The sequence below is a fragment of the Chiroxiphia lanceolata genome, chromosome 1, assembly GCF_009829145.1.
Source record: "Chiroxiphia lanceolata isolate bChiLan1 chromosome 1, bChiLan1.pri, whole genome shotgun sequence".
Classification (NCBI taxonomy): domain Eukaryota; kingdom Metazoa; phylum Chordata; class Aves; order Passeriformes; family Pipridae; genus Chiroxiphia; species Chiroxiphia lanceolata.
In genome coordinates, this window is record NC_045637.1 from 73,185,305 (window position 1) to 73,201,362 (window position 16,058).

Genomic DNA, 16,058 nt, shown 5'->3' on the forward strand with positions numbered 1-16,058 from the left:
TTTTGTGGGACATTTGATAAAATGGTTTTATGACTAAGTGGTTGCATGCTGAGACTCCCTGCATCTATTTTATAAATACCAGAGATGTGCATACTTAGGATATATTAGGAAATATTTGGAGGATTTTGCTTTCATATTTTTAAGCTTTTCTGTGTAATGAATATGTGAATCCAATCACCAACTTCTTTGTATAGTGAATTGATTCAAGTGACCAGTTAATATGACAGAAATGCTAGCTTTGTTCAGCACTGCTGATGCTATCTTCTTCAGTTTAAAACGTTTGAGCTCTCAGTGTAGGCTTTCTGTGGTTTTCAAGATGTTCTCTAGCAATGTGTGAGAAAAAGGACTGTGTGTTTCCTTACTTGTCTAGGGAAATGAGTGAGTAGAGAAGCAGTGAAGTACCCTCCACATTTTTTAAATTTTGTAATGGAGACAAAGCAAAATATAATTGCAGCCTAATGGCAGCACTTTGGAAACATCAATAAATGATGTACAATATCCAATGCTGAACATGATTGATTCTTCTGTGTTCCTCTGTATTGTTTTCTTTTCCCCAAACAGCTCTATGTGGGAATACTCCTTATAAAATAATTTTAAAACTCTTCAAAGGATGGAAAAAAAATATTTCAAGCACATAAATATGTCTTCTGAAAATTTCACGCTAGTTCTATGAATTTAGTATAACCTTTAAATGGTATTGCTCTATCCAGAATGTCTTCTAGGTCTTTGAGATACACTTGAAACAAATTGTCTCACTTGTTATTCAGATCTTGCAAAGACTTATGCAAATACTGAACTTTAAGCATGCGGATAGTTCCTTTAAACTCTTTAATTCAAATTATTTAAATTACTGGTGTATGTTGGCAATACTTCTGGAGCCCTTACCTTTGTGTTTGACTTTATATTTTCATTTTCTTGGAAGGTTCTGGGATTAATTATGTAAGAAACCTCCTTCCAGGTTTTTTTTTCCTTTTCTTTTCTTTTCAGTATTTGAAACTGCCAAATCAGGCCACATTTACATGTAATAAAAAGCAAATCAGAACATGAAATACTTTTCTCTAGATACAGATTTCACCATGAGAGTTCTTATATCTTTATGATATCAGCTCTAGATAATTCACATGATCTTACTTTTCTGATTTATTTTCATTGCCAGTTGTGGGAAGTCATTTCAGGATATTTCAGACTTTCAAGCTTAGATGCAAATATTTAATTAAATGTATTATTTGTTCATTACAAATTGTAGTGAGTTTAATTTTGGTATTTGAAAGATAGAATAATGATTTTCAGAAGCACTTGGCCTGAAAGAGATCTAAGAGAGATACTGGTGTCTCGGTCCCAAGGTTGTGTTTAGCCTGTAAAGATGGTTTGTCCTACTCGGCTTTCCTCTTAGGAAAAATGTAGGCATTCCCACAGCATCCCAGGGACGTGGCTGGCTATGTGAAGCAGGAAGGACTGTAGAGCTCTGGGGAAAGGCATTGTCTTGCTACAGGTTGCCAGGACACAACTTCTCTGATGTTTCAGTCTGCTCCTTGCTTTGCGTGCAAGTGTTGCTTGGAGAAAAGGATATTTGGGAGGGAGCTGCATCTCTTGCTCTGCCAGCAGCAGCCGGCTCTGGGCAACAGCCTTTCCCAGTGCTGTGCAGGCTCCAGCTGAGAGTGGGCAGGGATTTTCCAGAACGCCTGGACCCCACGGCAGATGTCTTTGGCATCTGGCGGGAGAAGGGCTGTGCCAGAGCGGCCCCTGGCCCCTGCTGGGAGTCCGAGGTCCTGTGGCTCCCTGCAGTGGGACCCTTCGCTTCCCCAAAACCACATTTTTCTCCTTTGAATAGGAGTGCGCTTTTGCGGATTGCTTTTGTAGGCATACTTTTGCCTAGTGTCAGTTAAGAGTAAACTGTGAAAATATGGGAGTCTTTCTGGGAATTTGACACCTTACACAATAGACTAATTGCAGGTTAGATGTTTTCGAACATCTGAAAAAGAGCTGTGAGCAATAAAATACTACCATGTATGCCTGTGATGCTGGTGTTTTGTTTGCTCTGCATCAAGAATGTGCAGGTCAATTATCGGTGTTCTCTCTTATAATCCTACATGAAAGCAAATTTGAAAAATCCTTCCTCAGTGATCACTGACAGCTGCTTTGTTGAAGTTCTGCGAATCTTTAAACCATTTTGCTTGGGCATATTAGGGTGTTTTTGTGGTTCTTTTATGCTTTTTATGAAAGAAAGGAGATGTGATGTAAAATTTAAATTAGTTCAGTCAAATATGTCCCTGTCAACATAACTAATTAGGAAATTATGAAAATAAAAGAAAGATCTAGTTCATGCACAGTTACTTTCTAAACAAGTGCTTTATTTTAATTTTCTTCAAATTACAGCCTAACTTTTGTTTTGGTCCAGCAGAGTTTAAAAATACTCTTTTCATCATAACTTTCATGTCCCCTGAATCTTAAGCTTGTTAAGAATATGGCGTTTCTTAATTGTACTGGTAACTTTTGAAAGATAGATTTTTTACATACCACAGTTGATAGAAAAAAGCTTGTCATTTGTGCACAAGCCTTCTCCCTGAGTGAGAACCCTGCATCTTTTAAATTTTGGCTAAATGATTTTCACGTGTCTCTCGGCTGCTAAATATAGTTTTTCTCTGTTGTCTTAAGGAACCTTAGGTGTGAACTTTTGCAGCTTTTGTTTACAATAAAAATACCACTTGAGAGAGACTATTCTGGTTAGGAACTCAATATATATTTAATGCAGAGCAGTTCCTCCAGAGCCTGCAGGCACATAGCTCAAATAACTTTCACGATGAGTAGAGGGCTGGAAATGAATTGGCTGGTCAGGGCCACTGTTGGGTTTTTTTATTAGAAACGTGTAGGCTGATGTGAAATAAGTGCAAATCATAATTGGTTTCAGCTATCTTTTTGCTGTCCCTGCAGACCGTTTTTATCAGTCTCCATTTCCTTGACTCTTCTTTGGGTGCAACTACAGCTTTGGAGAGAAAGCTGTTACCGGGTAGGTATCCGACCACTGTTTGAAGGGGGAAGACAGTGCAGCTGTGGACAGTTACTTTGTCCCTTGGTCTGGTCAGCAAACCCCATACTAGCTCTGTGGTTGCCTGCTGAGCCTGATCCAAAGGCTGTTATTATCACTGGACTGCTTGGGCATCATCACTAACCCGTTCATGACAGGAGCCAGGATATTTGCACTATCAGCCTTACTAATTTACTTCTTAAGTTAGTCCAAGCTCCCTTACTCCTCTGTATTGACAACAAAACACAGCGAGTACACTGAGAGGGAGATGGAGCGTGCTTTAGGGTGGCAGTGGGTGGCTTTACATGATTGGAACAGTGATGACAAATGTCTTTGGTATCTGACAAATTTTTTTAAAGAAGTGTGGCAACCCTCTCTTACTGGTGTCAGCCCAAGTTTCTGTCACTGCCATACTTGACAGTGTAGCCCCTGGTTTTCCCTGGTGCCCCAGGGAACTCGGATGCCTTGTTAGGACCTTCACACGCTTCACTGTGCTAGAGCCCAGGAGGGAAACTGGGCTGCCTGCTAGGAATCGCAAGACACCTGGGTGAGTAGGAAAGAAGTAGAGCAAAGGCGGTCATGCTGAGACTCAGAGGGAGTGATTCCCTGCTGGCAACTTTTTTCAAGTCTAAGGTGTGAGCAGTAATGTGTGGACATGGTTTCAGTGAGGAAAGACCCGAGGGTGATGCTAATTTAGTGAGGTCCATGTGGAAATCTCTAGATGGTGTGTTGGTGGAGGGCCAGTAATGCATGGCAGGCAAGCTGAGTAAGGAGTTCTGGTCGAAAAAGGTGATGTATTGGTTTTATCATGCTAAGACTCTTCCCTACTATAGAATGAAGTACCTTTCCTTTCAAAATGTAAATCCAGTCTCTATCTGTAGAGTTTCATGCCAGGGAATGAATTGAAATTAGTTTCTTCTTGTTCCGCTGACAGTGTAGTTACTGTACAACAGTCGCCTTTCCATGTCACCCTCTGACATGTCTAATACTTCCTCAGCCTTTTATACAGGGTGTATGTAAGTATGTCATAGCACATTGATATCAATGGGTAAAAAGAGCTCTTAAAGCATGCAGTAGAAGATGATATAAAAAAAGAGTAATTATACAGCATTATACTAGTCTAATGAATTCTATCATTGCAGGATTTTGGTGTTCAATTCTATTTAATTATAAATATGTTTGCACAGCACAGGCACCAGATGTGTTCCTCTTTCTCTATATTCAGTTACAGCACAGAAAATTACTTCAAGCGGAATTTGACACTTACGGTTTAAAAAAAAAACCTATCCAGAGTGATGTGTTTAGAATATATGCTTGATTATTTTAGCTTAAATTCTACTTTTTAAGCTGAATTTAAAACACTTTTTTGTTTTGTTGTAATGTGTTGGTATGGAACAGTTCAGTTCAGGCCTCGAGGCAGTCCTGGTTTACAAAGTATGGGCAAAATTTTATGCCCTATTATTTATAATGTTGATTTTTTTGATACTGTCGTAGCACCTGAGGATATCAGTCTGTTGTATACTGCAGAGTGAGGGGGGCCTGCACAGAGTTTCTGTGGTTATGGTAACTAGCTCCTATATTAGGCCATGGGGTGAGCTGATGGGTCTGCAGAAAGAGAAGAATTGTCTTTTTAAGGAATTACATTGGGTCTGGTTTCCACATCTTGCTTGGGACCTGCCCTATCTAAAGTCAGCCCTGCCATAAATTACTAATAGCATGTTTTGTGGTTAAGCACTGCAAAAAGAAAAAATAAAAAATTAGATGTTTAAGGAACACAAGGCAGGTATCATCGAAGTGCCTGCAGCACAGTAGAGCGAGGATGAGTTAATGCTATACCACTGGTTCACGACCTGGACTGTGGAGAATACTTGACATTTTTCTAAGTTCAAGATTAATCAGACTCTCAGGAATGAGTATCCTGAACAAGGAACCAAATCTTGTAGGAACATGGTTCAGTACCTTGTAGGTGAGTAGTCACCTGAAAAAGGACATGAAGAAAACCAGGAAGGTGGTATGAAAAGGGAAGATACTGCCAAGCAGTGATACTGTGCTTTAGGATTAGGAGTGACAGAAAAAGAAGAAACCCACAATCCACAACTGTATGCCATATTTTCAGTTATATTCAAGGAAGGAGAAGAACAGATGATTTTTATCTTGATGCTTTTTTTTAGAGATATATGAAGTCACAGGCTTAGTATCAAGGCATTTAAGTGTGTTTATCATGTCTGGTGTGGCTACATCTGTATAGAGGACAGGGAAAAGATGAACTATTAGAGGCCTACGAGTTCTTAAAGTCAGTAATATAGTAGATTAATATAATAAAATATTGTGTGGAGCCTTGGAATCCCCATTGGCACAACTATTGTGCCATTCTTAACCTTTGCTATGGCATGGCAGTGCATTGGGATAGTTTGTGGAAAGAGAACTGATTACTGTTATAAATAGGGAATGTATTTTTGAAAAAAGATAAAATTCTTTTTTAGTGCCAAACAGAAGACTAGAAGCACTGGTAGAGGAGATGACCATTGTTAGATTAACTGTACATGTAGGTGAGGGGAGATGGCAGATAGTGTGACTTCAGAGGGTGTCAGGTAGGAGGAAGATTGCTGGCTGGATTTCTCAGGGAGCTCTCTGGAGAATGTTTGCCTTTATTAGTGCTTTTTACTACTGATGGGGTGACAGAATGTCACTGATATAATGAAATTTGTCGATGACCCAGTTCAAGGATTCCTAATACAGAGAAATATCACAATGTTATGGGGAAGAAAAGCTTGACCTTGAGGACTGCAGTAATACCAGCAAGATGAAATTTAATAACAGGAAATGTGAGATATCTGCATTTGGGGAATAACAGAAAAAGTTTCAGGTATAGTCTGAGTTCATCAGTAGAAAATGAGCAAGGACAAGCAGAATGAAGAGAGGAAGCATTAGCTGATCACTGGATCATTAGGACATGCAGCCAGAGAAGACTCAGTTATGATGGCAAAGTATCCAGCTAAAGATGAATCCTTGCCTTGATGACTACGTACATTTCTAGTTACCTTTATTCAAAAAGTTAAACTGAAACTGGAATAAATAGAGAGATCATCAAGCAAGATCACCAGGATAAAGGAGAGTTTTGTGAAAGGAGATGAGAAAAGCTGTCTTGGGTATAGATCTTCAGAGGAGAAGAATGCTGAGAGTGGTGTGACTGCCATCTACAGATAGTCCATGGTTGCAGGCAGCAGATTTGAGGAGAAGCTACAGAAGATAAAAAATTAGTGACATGTACACACATACACCCCACCCTCCACCCCTCCAAATAAAAATCAGCTGGCCATTAATGAAAATTAAACTGAAAATTGGAATAAATCCCATAACCATTAGGGCACTGAGTTTGTGGAGTGGCTAATATCCTCAGAATAATAAGGATTAAAATAATTAATTGATTTTACAGTGGAATGCTGCCCTTAGCTGAGAGTCATTCAGTGTGTTCAATAACAAGGACATGGACTTTAGTGGTTCAGGAGCATCCTTTGCACTGCTGAACATCTGGGAACTATTGAGCTGTTTTAAATTACAATTTACTTTGACCTGTGCCTGAAGTTCATCTAGAAGCTGAAGAGGTGCATTTTCTGAATTATAAAAGTGTGCAGCTTTTTGCTATTTAAATATCTTTTATCCTTCCAGTGTTGTTCTGGAGAAATAGTCTCAAAATTTAAAACACCTGAGAATACTAATCTTGGTCTGTTTCTTTCTTTAGGCATTCTTTATAACATTTATGAGAGAAGTTTGATGTAATATAGAGTAGAAGAGATTGGATGTGTCTTGGATGTTATTGGAAGAACCCTATGAAACCCTTTTTTTCCTACTAGTTTGTTTTTCTTGATGCCATTTCCTGTAGTGACTTTTTCATCTCGGAGGGGATGGTTAAGTACAAGGGCTGACCTGATTGTAGTTTTCATCAAGATATTGCATAGTTTACATGTGGTGTGATATTTGCAGTGCAAGTCATGTGAATGAATTTTGCTAAGGTAAGTGTACATCCTGAATTACAACAAAAATGTGAGACATTGCCACTGAATGTGGCAAAATTCTTCCCTTTGATGGGAAGTAACATTTATCAATAAAAATGTTAATGTTTCTGAGAGTCCTGAAATTAAGCAATGCTAATTTTATATATCATCATATTATTCTGATGTTGCTGAAGTCAAGACACCAAATGACAAATGGAAATGAATAATTTATATGGCTTCTTATGTGCTTAATAATTGATTTGACATTAGGAAATAAGCATTTAATAATTTCATAATACATATATAGTTAAAAATTACTTGTGTGATAGAGCTACCAGAGAACCATTAAAGAAGCTATCCAGTACTTCTTGCTAGCACGTTTAATTTAGGGAAGCCATGCAAGTTTACGATTCAGTGGAAGTGTTTCACTTAGTCTTTTTCACTCAGAAATGTAACAGTTTACCTGACTACCAGGAGGGAAGGTTTTGTCATGACACTGTATTAGTCTGTTGGTTTAAGCTCTTTGACCTTGTACACCTCCCTGCCATGGAAAAGCATATACCTTTACAAGGCCATTGGACATAATATTGTATGCTTTTATTTCTGTGAATTAGGTGATGAAAGGACATATCATGATAGATTCTGACGTTTGGTAATTTTTTTGTCTTTTGTCTCAAATCCGATTCAGTTTGCAGGTTTCTACTGATGTAATAATTTAGCTGGTGAGCCGTTGCATAAAGAAAAATGAAATAGATGGTGAAAATTTTTCCTACAAGCTGCATAAGAAGACCTCAGTTTTATAGTTTGAGAGTGTTCCCTGTTTCTGTAGCTTTTATAAAGCTTTAGGCATAATAACAATTTTAGTATTTGGAATGTCAGAGGTTGGCTTCTCTTTTAGTCTAGGAGGAAGGTAACAATGTTGCCCCATGTGCCAACAGTTTGTAATATTCTGGATGTGCAATGCCTTTCAGTTTCACTTGCCAGGATTCACATCTGCAGAGTTATGCAGATATTAGGAAACATTACCTTAAATTAACTAATATTTGAAAGAAAGCATTATGGTCTGCTGGTTTGTTGTTGAGCATGGTGCTAAGTTTGCCTTTTACAAAAGTAAGAGATAAAGAGGTAGAAATACATGTGAAGTGTAGTAAGGCCCATTCAATACGGGTTGCAGAAGATGTAAGTTTCATATATTCATAGAAAAATATAATTTGTAAAATCCATGTAAATTAATTTTTAAAGGTATAATAAATGCACAAATATAATTATGTCATAGGATTCTGATATTGCATGATTTCACATGTGGTTAAGCTGAGATTTTTAGGAATAATGTATAATGAAAATGTAAGTTATATAAATAATTATACATTATAAATTGTAAATTCATTGAGAAATAGAAAATAGATGTTCTTTCCAGAGGTTATTTATGTTCATTTAGTGACTTTTTGTTTTATTTTTCTGTGTAACAGTTTTTTTGTATACAAGCCAATGTATCGTGCTTGTTTATTGGGACATAGCTTTGATGTTTATATTGGTTTAATTCAGCAATAGGCTGTCTAGAAAAACAGAAAGGAGAAAGATAACTGACTAAGATATAGTCAATTCTCAGACAACATTTCAGTGCTGATGAAGGAAAATCCCAGAATCTTTTATGATTCTGCTTCTTCTTTAGGTAATACATGAGACTAATTTGGAGGAGGGCTGAGAACAGGAAGGGCAAGAGGACTTTCAGAAGGCAGGTTTCGAAAGGAGGAGTCTTTCAAAAGGGAACCAGTAACTATTTGGGAGATCCATATCAGGGACAAGGACACAACATCTCCCAGCTTCAGTTTTGCAGAAAAGCTAGGCCTCCTGGACCAGTGTCACAGGAAAAGAAGCCTTCTCAGGCTATCAGGGGAAAAAAACCCACCCTCTGTCTCTCCACATAAATGCATTAACAAGGCTTCAAAAAATAAATAATGTTTTCATGCAATGTGGCATCTGCCATTGTGCCAGTTAGGGAAAAGGTATATTTTTATTACTACTCCAAAGCTTCATATTGTTTTTATAGCTTAAAATAAACTTGCTGTAAAATCACATATTTATCAGTAGTGTCAATATCTGAAGTTCTTGGGCTATATTGTTATGGAAGATTTACTTTGAACAGTTTAGAACTTGACCACATATTAATTATGTTGAATTCTAGATTGCACTTTTCTTATTTGCTTCTTGTACATGCCATTTTAGCTAAGTTATATGTGTATTTAAATTCTTTATCTTACTTTTCAGGGCATTATCTTTGCTTAAATTGGCAAACCTGAATCTCTTCTTAAATGTTCTGATTTCTGTAACACTTTACTGATCTGCAAATATCTTTGTTTTCCAAGAATCAAAGTGGCAGGGGAAGAGATGACTTAGTAACTACAATCTCCCTGTCTTGTGTCTTCACGTGGCATTGCACAGTAATCTGCGTTTTGTACACTGCACAGTCTCTTTCAACGTTAGTTCTTTCTAGATTTCTTACTTGTTGTAATATCCCAGTATGAGATGATTTCTGTAATTTATCAGTTTGCACATTTGTAGTATGAATGTCCTTTGACTGTTTTCTGTTTGTTTTGATTATTTCATAATTCCTTTGTATTCTGTTTTCAGCTCTTCCTTTCATACATTTCCTCCAAAGTTTATAACACCTTCTCACATTTACTGTGACAGTTGTTTCTTCTCCCACTTATTAATGAGGACAGCCTTTCCTCAATTCAGTGTATTTGTAATCACACTGTATTTTTTGTCTTACAACCAGCTGTAGTCTTCGTAAGAATAGTTTTTGCTTCATTCAATACAGATGAATTTTCATAAATAACAATTTTTAGGTGTCATTATGACAGGGGTAGTCTTGCAAATTCAAATATTTGAGAGCTCAGTTAGAGTTCTGTTTTATTCTGCTTGACCACACTTGTAGTTCTGCCTCTCCCCTATGTTCCCCCTCCCCCACACAAAAAAAAAGGGAAGAAAAAAAATTGTGTGGAAAGGTTTTTTTCTCTTTGTTGGTAATGTAAGCATGCAAAATATTATGACTTTATCTTCCAGATTTGGAAATTTTTTTTTTTGTTAATTTGAGGTGGAATTGATCCTAAGTAAATGTGGCAGTAAATTTTTCTTTATTATGCTGTTGTTAGCCTAAATCATCAAGTTGGTTTTTTTTGCAAATAATGTCCAGTGATGAAGGAAATGGATTAAACAGTCTCCTGTACAAAAAAGGTTTACATCTAAAAAATCATATTAAATGTACATAAATCTGAAAACATCTACTTTCCATAAAACAACAAAAAAAAGATCCTATCACTATTAAATGAGGTAGATTTTTGAGAAAGTCTTTTTTTTCCCCATGTGACACTCTGATTATCCATTATGACTACATATGTTATCTAATGATGGTTCCTGTCAGTGTGTACATATTACTTACACACTTATATAAACACGTATAAATCGGTGTTTCAAATGGCTTTCACATAGATGAGGTTACAGTCTTACTAAGGTAGATGAGGATGCCTTTTATTTTCTTTTTGCAGTAACCTGAATTTGTTCAGTATTTAGAAACTTATTTAAGAATATCAATTACCATTTGTCAGGTCTGATGTAGATAAACTGCCAGGTCTGCTGGATGACCCGGGATATTGACAACGGAAGGAAAGTGTGTGGTCTGAATGACATTAATTTGTGTATTAAATTCCATTCAAAGTGTTGGGTTGATGTGCAAAAAAAATTGAGAAAGGTCATGTTTCTTTGGTGAGATGAAGACTGGAAAGAGAAATCCTGATTGATAACAAAGCCCTGAATGCAGAAAAGTGCAATAAATGCATATTATCATGTGTGAATCATACTTATTTCTATACTATGATTTCCTCTAAATTACCCCAAGATTTCCATACTCATTGGTAATGTAGGCAGAAGGTTACAGGACATATTTCTCCATAGGGGCTAGCAGAAGAATCTATCCTTTAATACCCCTTAGTTCCTTTTCTTCTCATCTCTCCTTGTTTACTTTTAATGACATTTCAGTAAGTACTACTTTTCTCAAGCCATATGAACATTTTGGGAACAGCATTTTACGGTATTGCAGGGACATGTAGTGACCACTGAAGCCACTGAAGCTACAAAAGGAAAATCTTTCTGGATCCAGAGAATTTGCATAATTTCTGTGAGTTATTATTTAGCTAGTAGTTGCGATCACAGATTGGTGACTTGCAATCACAGATTGGTGACTTCACATAATATAGAAATGCAGAACAAAACAACTTTGTCTCTTGTGCTGTTGCAGGCTTTGTATTCTTTTTAATTTACCGTGCTGAGCAACCACATATCATATGGGTTTATAAATAAAATGACGTTTATTTAGTAAAATGTCAGGTTTCAGTTTTCAGTACTTCTACAATTTTTGTTGCGATTCTTACACCAGGGTTTTCTTGGCTGTTGTTTGAGCTTTTTTTTTACCTGTTTTATCAAAACTGAGATGTACCCCTTTGTTCAGGATGGCTGCAGTCTCAGTGAGAGTGGGAGAGGACTGTAGTCAGGACAGAAGCCCAACACCACTGTGTCTAGCCTCTGCTCTTTGCTGTTTCCATGAGAAGAGACCTGTGTCCGTGGGCAGTTCAGTGCGCAGAGGCTGAGCTGCAGAAGCATTGGAGTCGCTGTGTAAAGATGTTAGGGAGGACAGAGGCAAAAACACTGGCCACAACCCTTGGGAATTGATCCTAGGTTCCTAGGGTATCAGTACTGGGAAAAAAGCCATCTAAAAGTGTGAGGAAAGCTGTGCACCTCTACTCCTGCAGTGTGGAGATTTGGACATGCAGGCAAGTAACGTCTTGTGCGAAAGTGGTGCCTGTGGTGTTTTTTCACGCTACTCTGGTGTTTTCCTTCTTTGTGGGAGCTGTGAAAGTTGGTCGCACAGTCCTGGACAATAGATGGTTTCTGACCAGCAGCATGGATGAAGAATGACTGAAGGGACAGATTAAGAAGGGTTGTGTTAAAACTGTGAAAGAAATACAACCCTTAGTGATAAGTCAGTGTAAGCAGATGGTAAATAAAAACCCTGGTTGAGAAGGCATGGAGCAGTGTGCATTTTGTTTGTACAGAAGATAGACTTTCAACTCTTGTTATTTGTATACTCAGTGGCCATGGATAGAAATGGGATGGCAAACAACAGGGCTATAAAAACAGGAACAATTTTGAAGTACTGAAGGTCAACAAGATCATGTATTTCAGGCTGCAGTGTCTTACTAAATCACATGACTCTACTAAGGTTTCTTGCTGTTAAGGAAATTGTTTCTTCAATACATCATCCCATCAAGTATTTTAGTTAGGATAATTTATCTTATATATTTTAAAATATAATTTAACACTTGACATACTAATATTAATATGAGTCCCCAGGTGTTTGAAAAAAAATAACACTAGCAAGAGGGGGTGTGTGTTTTGAATAGATTCATTTTAATGCAGAATATGCATGAGGATGTCATTCTTTTTAGGCAGGGTCTGTTGTTGAAGTCATGCAATATGAAGTAATACATTAAACTTGTCACAATTTTGGAATATATTTTAAAGCAAAGAGATTTCTGGGCAAAAAGACTTTGTCTAAAAATGTTCTCCTTATGAAATGTAGCTGAAAATGTTATGGCTTCAGTGTCTTACTGGTAATGAAAGCGAAGTTTTTGCTTTTCTGCCAGTTTATTTTCTGTATTTAGTTATACTTGGAATTACGGGGGGAAAAAGAAGGAAAAAAGGAACATTTACAAATCCAATGTAATGGGGTTTAGTGGTTAATTTTTCAGTATCCCTTTAAGTGGCAAAGTATAATAATAATTGTTGAACCATATGGTAGCAAAATGAACTCCTAACACTTGTTTAAAACTGCAGTGCTCTAACCCTGCCTTCATCCTGAGCAGTCTTATCCTTGAAATCCTCCAAAAGAAGCCATCACCTAAACTGTAACTGCATAGTAGAAGATTCATAGCTGTGTGTATGCAATTAAAATGTTGCTCTAGTTAGATTTCTTATTAATGTTAAATAAATTGCTACTTTCAAATCCCATTTCTCAGTTCTCAAACTAATGATACTTTGCTAGTGTTATTGTTTTCCTGACTGGAGATATTAGACTATTTCTAGAGTTAGGGCTATACCTTTTTCACAACTGAAGTCCTGAATTAGGGAAAAGGCATCACTAGGCAGCTGACGGGGTGAGAAACCACAGTAGCACTGGTGCCTGAGCAAGCAGAGCTGCCAAGCTGCCTCATGAAAACCCAGGTCCTTGTTATCCAGAAATGTCTTCTACTCCTGAACTCCCACCCCTTTTCCTTGAAAGCGCAAATCTCTCACTCCTCCAACACATCCCAACTCCTATACCCAATTATGCAATATTAAAACATAATCAGCGCTGATTTGTGAGAAATTCTTCCCCACCCACTGCCTACTGATTTTATGATGGGAAGTCCTATCTGATCTCAAAGGTTTGGAAATCACTGACAGTGGACCTTATCAACACAGTAAATGAACCCTGTTATAATATTGTAGTTAGCACACTAATGCAGCCTCTGGTACTTGAGTTAATTTAGATATAACTGAAGCATCTGAGTGTTTCTACATGCCTTTCGGTGTGCAGAACCCCCAAAATGGGACAAGCGTGATGTGGAACTGCAGTTCTTTCCACCAATGTATCCGGAGTGAAATCTCTTCCAGAACAGCATCTCTGATCCAGTCTGTCTATATCCATCCTCCTAGCAAAAGGTTTTGTTCTGTCCCCAAGCCAGAAAACTGGCTTAAAAGCTGCAAGGAAGCGCCCTGTAAGATTGTTCTTGAGTTCTTCATTACGGCTTAAACCTCTTGCAGTGAGAAAACAGCGCTGTAAAGGCTGTAATTAGATTACTATAGCTAGAAATTCTCAGGTGATGTATTGCCATTGTCCACTTCGACATTTACATAGTTTTAATATTGACAAAATACTGTAGAAGAGCTCAGTTGAGAGTATTTTGCAGTCATTAATCCATTGTGCTTGAGCAAGCATTTTATCATGATTATCAGAAGATATTTGCATGAATATAGACAAAGGTTACATAGAATCTAGCCTCTTCGCTCTCAGAATAGCGGCTTTTCAACTTGCTCTGAGAGAAGGGAGAACAGCCAAGGTACCAGCTGGAACAATTCCAATGTTTGGTATGGCTGAAGTCAAATAGGAGATTTTCCCTAGAGTAGCAGGTCTTTCTCCTAAACATTCAAGACTGGCAATAATTTGTAGCCTTTCTGTGTGGTATCTCACACCCCTATTTTGTCTTTTTTTTTTATTTCCTGAATCTTACTATGTTATTTTTTTTTATATAGTACAACATCTGGTCTTGTGTTCCATGTGCTTATTTTTATTTTAAATATCTGACTTTGGTTAAATTTTGGAAGCTGCATCATGTCCCTATTTGTTTAATAGGTCATCATGGAAGTAATGCTAAGCAGGGATCATTAAAGGGGATATTGTGTGGGACGAGTGCAAAGTTATTTTTAACCACAAGACTGAAGAGCAGTCTTTTCTATCCTAGTTCCCCAAAAGACAAGAATGACTCATTTACATTTCAAATGAGATACAGATACCGTCTGTTACCAACTTCATTCAGATTTGTGACGAAGCCTTCAACAGATTGCTTTTGGGTGAATAAAAAAATGACAGATTATTAAATATATCAACAATAATGTTTGTTCATCTCTGATTACACTCGATTTTCAAGAGATAACATATGGCAAAATTGCATGCCATATTACAATTATTTTTTAAAATGTTTTACTTATTTGTATTTTTATTTTGGCCCTTTCAAAACAGTAAGGGGATACAGAAAACCTTCGGTTTCAGAAGCCTAGAACTCTCAGATTCTGCACTTAGTATCTCAGCTTCCCACCTGAGGTGTTTTGATGTGAGAAAGAAACAATTTACCACTTGCAGAATATGAAGTTTAATAAAGTGTCTTCTTTCTTCCCTGGAGTAGTGCACTTTTTGAGGTAATATGGAATAATTAATTACTTTATCTTTTGTATGTTTGCACAAAAGAAGCAGTTTTTTATGGCTTAAAATTACTTTTTTGTGTATACTAATAGTCAAAAGTGAAGGTTTTACCTGTAGGAGAACAAATTTAGGTACTTACCACAATAGCTATAATTTTTGTGGAAGTACTGAAAATTCCTCATTGGGTTGTATTTGTAGATTAGTGACCGTCAGAAGCGTTTACCTCTCAGATTTTTCAGGGAGCCCTTGCAAATCAGAATCGACTGCCTGTCACAGTGGCATTTTGGCAACGTCCTACTTTATTGCAGTTCAATAGTGGCATCAAACCTCCAAGGACCACTTAAAAATGGATAAAGATAATGCTGTAGACAGAGTGTTCCTGTCAGGTGTTGATTTGGGAGAATATACAAGGTGGCAAGCCTAGAGAAAGGAGGAAGTGGGAAAGAGCCTGCAAAGGCGGTGTGGAAGAGGCTGAGGAAGGACCCTGTGGTGCTGTTGGAGCTTGGGCAGTGTTGATGATCTGGTGGTGGTGTCATACAACTGGTGCTGCCACCATTTGCCTGTCAGTCTGCTGACCAGGAGCCAGCCCAGGCAACTCTTCCAGTTGTACGAGCCTTTGTGGCTGCATAAGAGATGTGTTTGTGGTGTTGTCTGAAATAATTAAATAGAAGACATAAGAAAGAAATCAGAGCATTCCCATTTGGATGAGGTTATCAAAGGTGTGATTGCTCACCTGCAGCATAGTTCTGCCAGTAACAGGACATGGAAATTAACAAACTGGGTAACTCAGTGGCTTGTGTGAGGCACACCTGTGCAGCTGGTTATTTGGAGGACGGCTGTACTCCATATGTGTACTCCATGTGAGACGAACTAGGAATGGGGAAGGCGGTGGATTTTAGGTCAAAGGAGGTTGTAACAAGGTGAGGGTCTATCTCTTCTCCCAAGTGACAAGTGATGGGACAAGAGGAAATGGCCTCAAGTTGCACTAGGAGACGTTTAGAATGGATATCAGGAAAAATTT

General features: G+C 37.7%; 1 protein-coding gene across 1 annotated transcript in view; it reads left to right on the forward strand.

Moving 5' to 3' along the window:
* The window catches only part of ADCY2 (adenylate cyclase 2), a 211,461-nt gene that overhangs the window by 20,070 nt on the left and 175,333 nt on the right, over positions 1-16,058 (forward strand). The gene's annotated exons all lie outside the window — the stretch shown is intronic.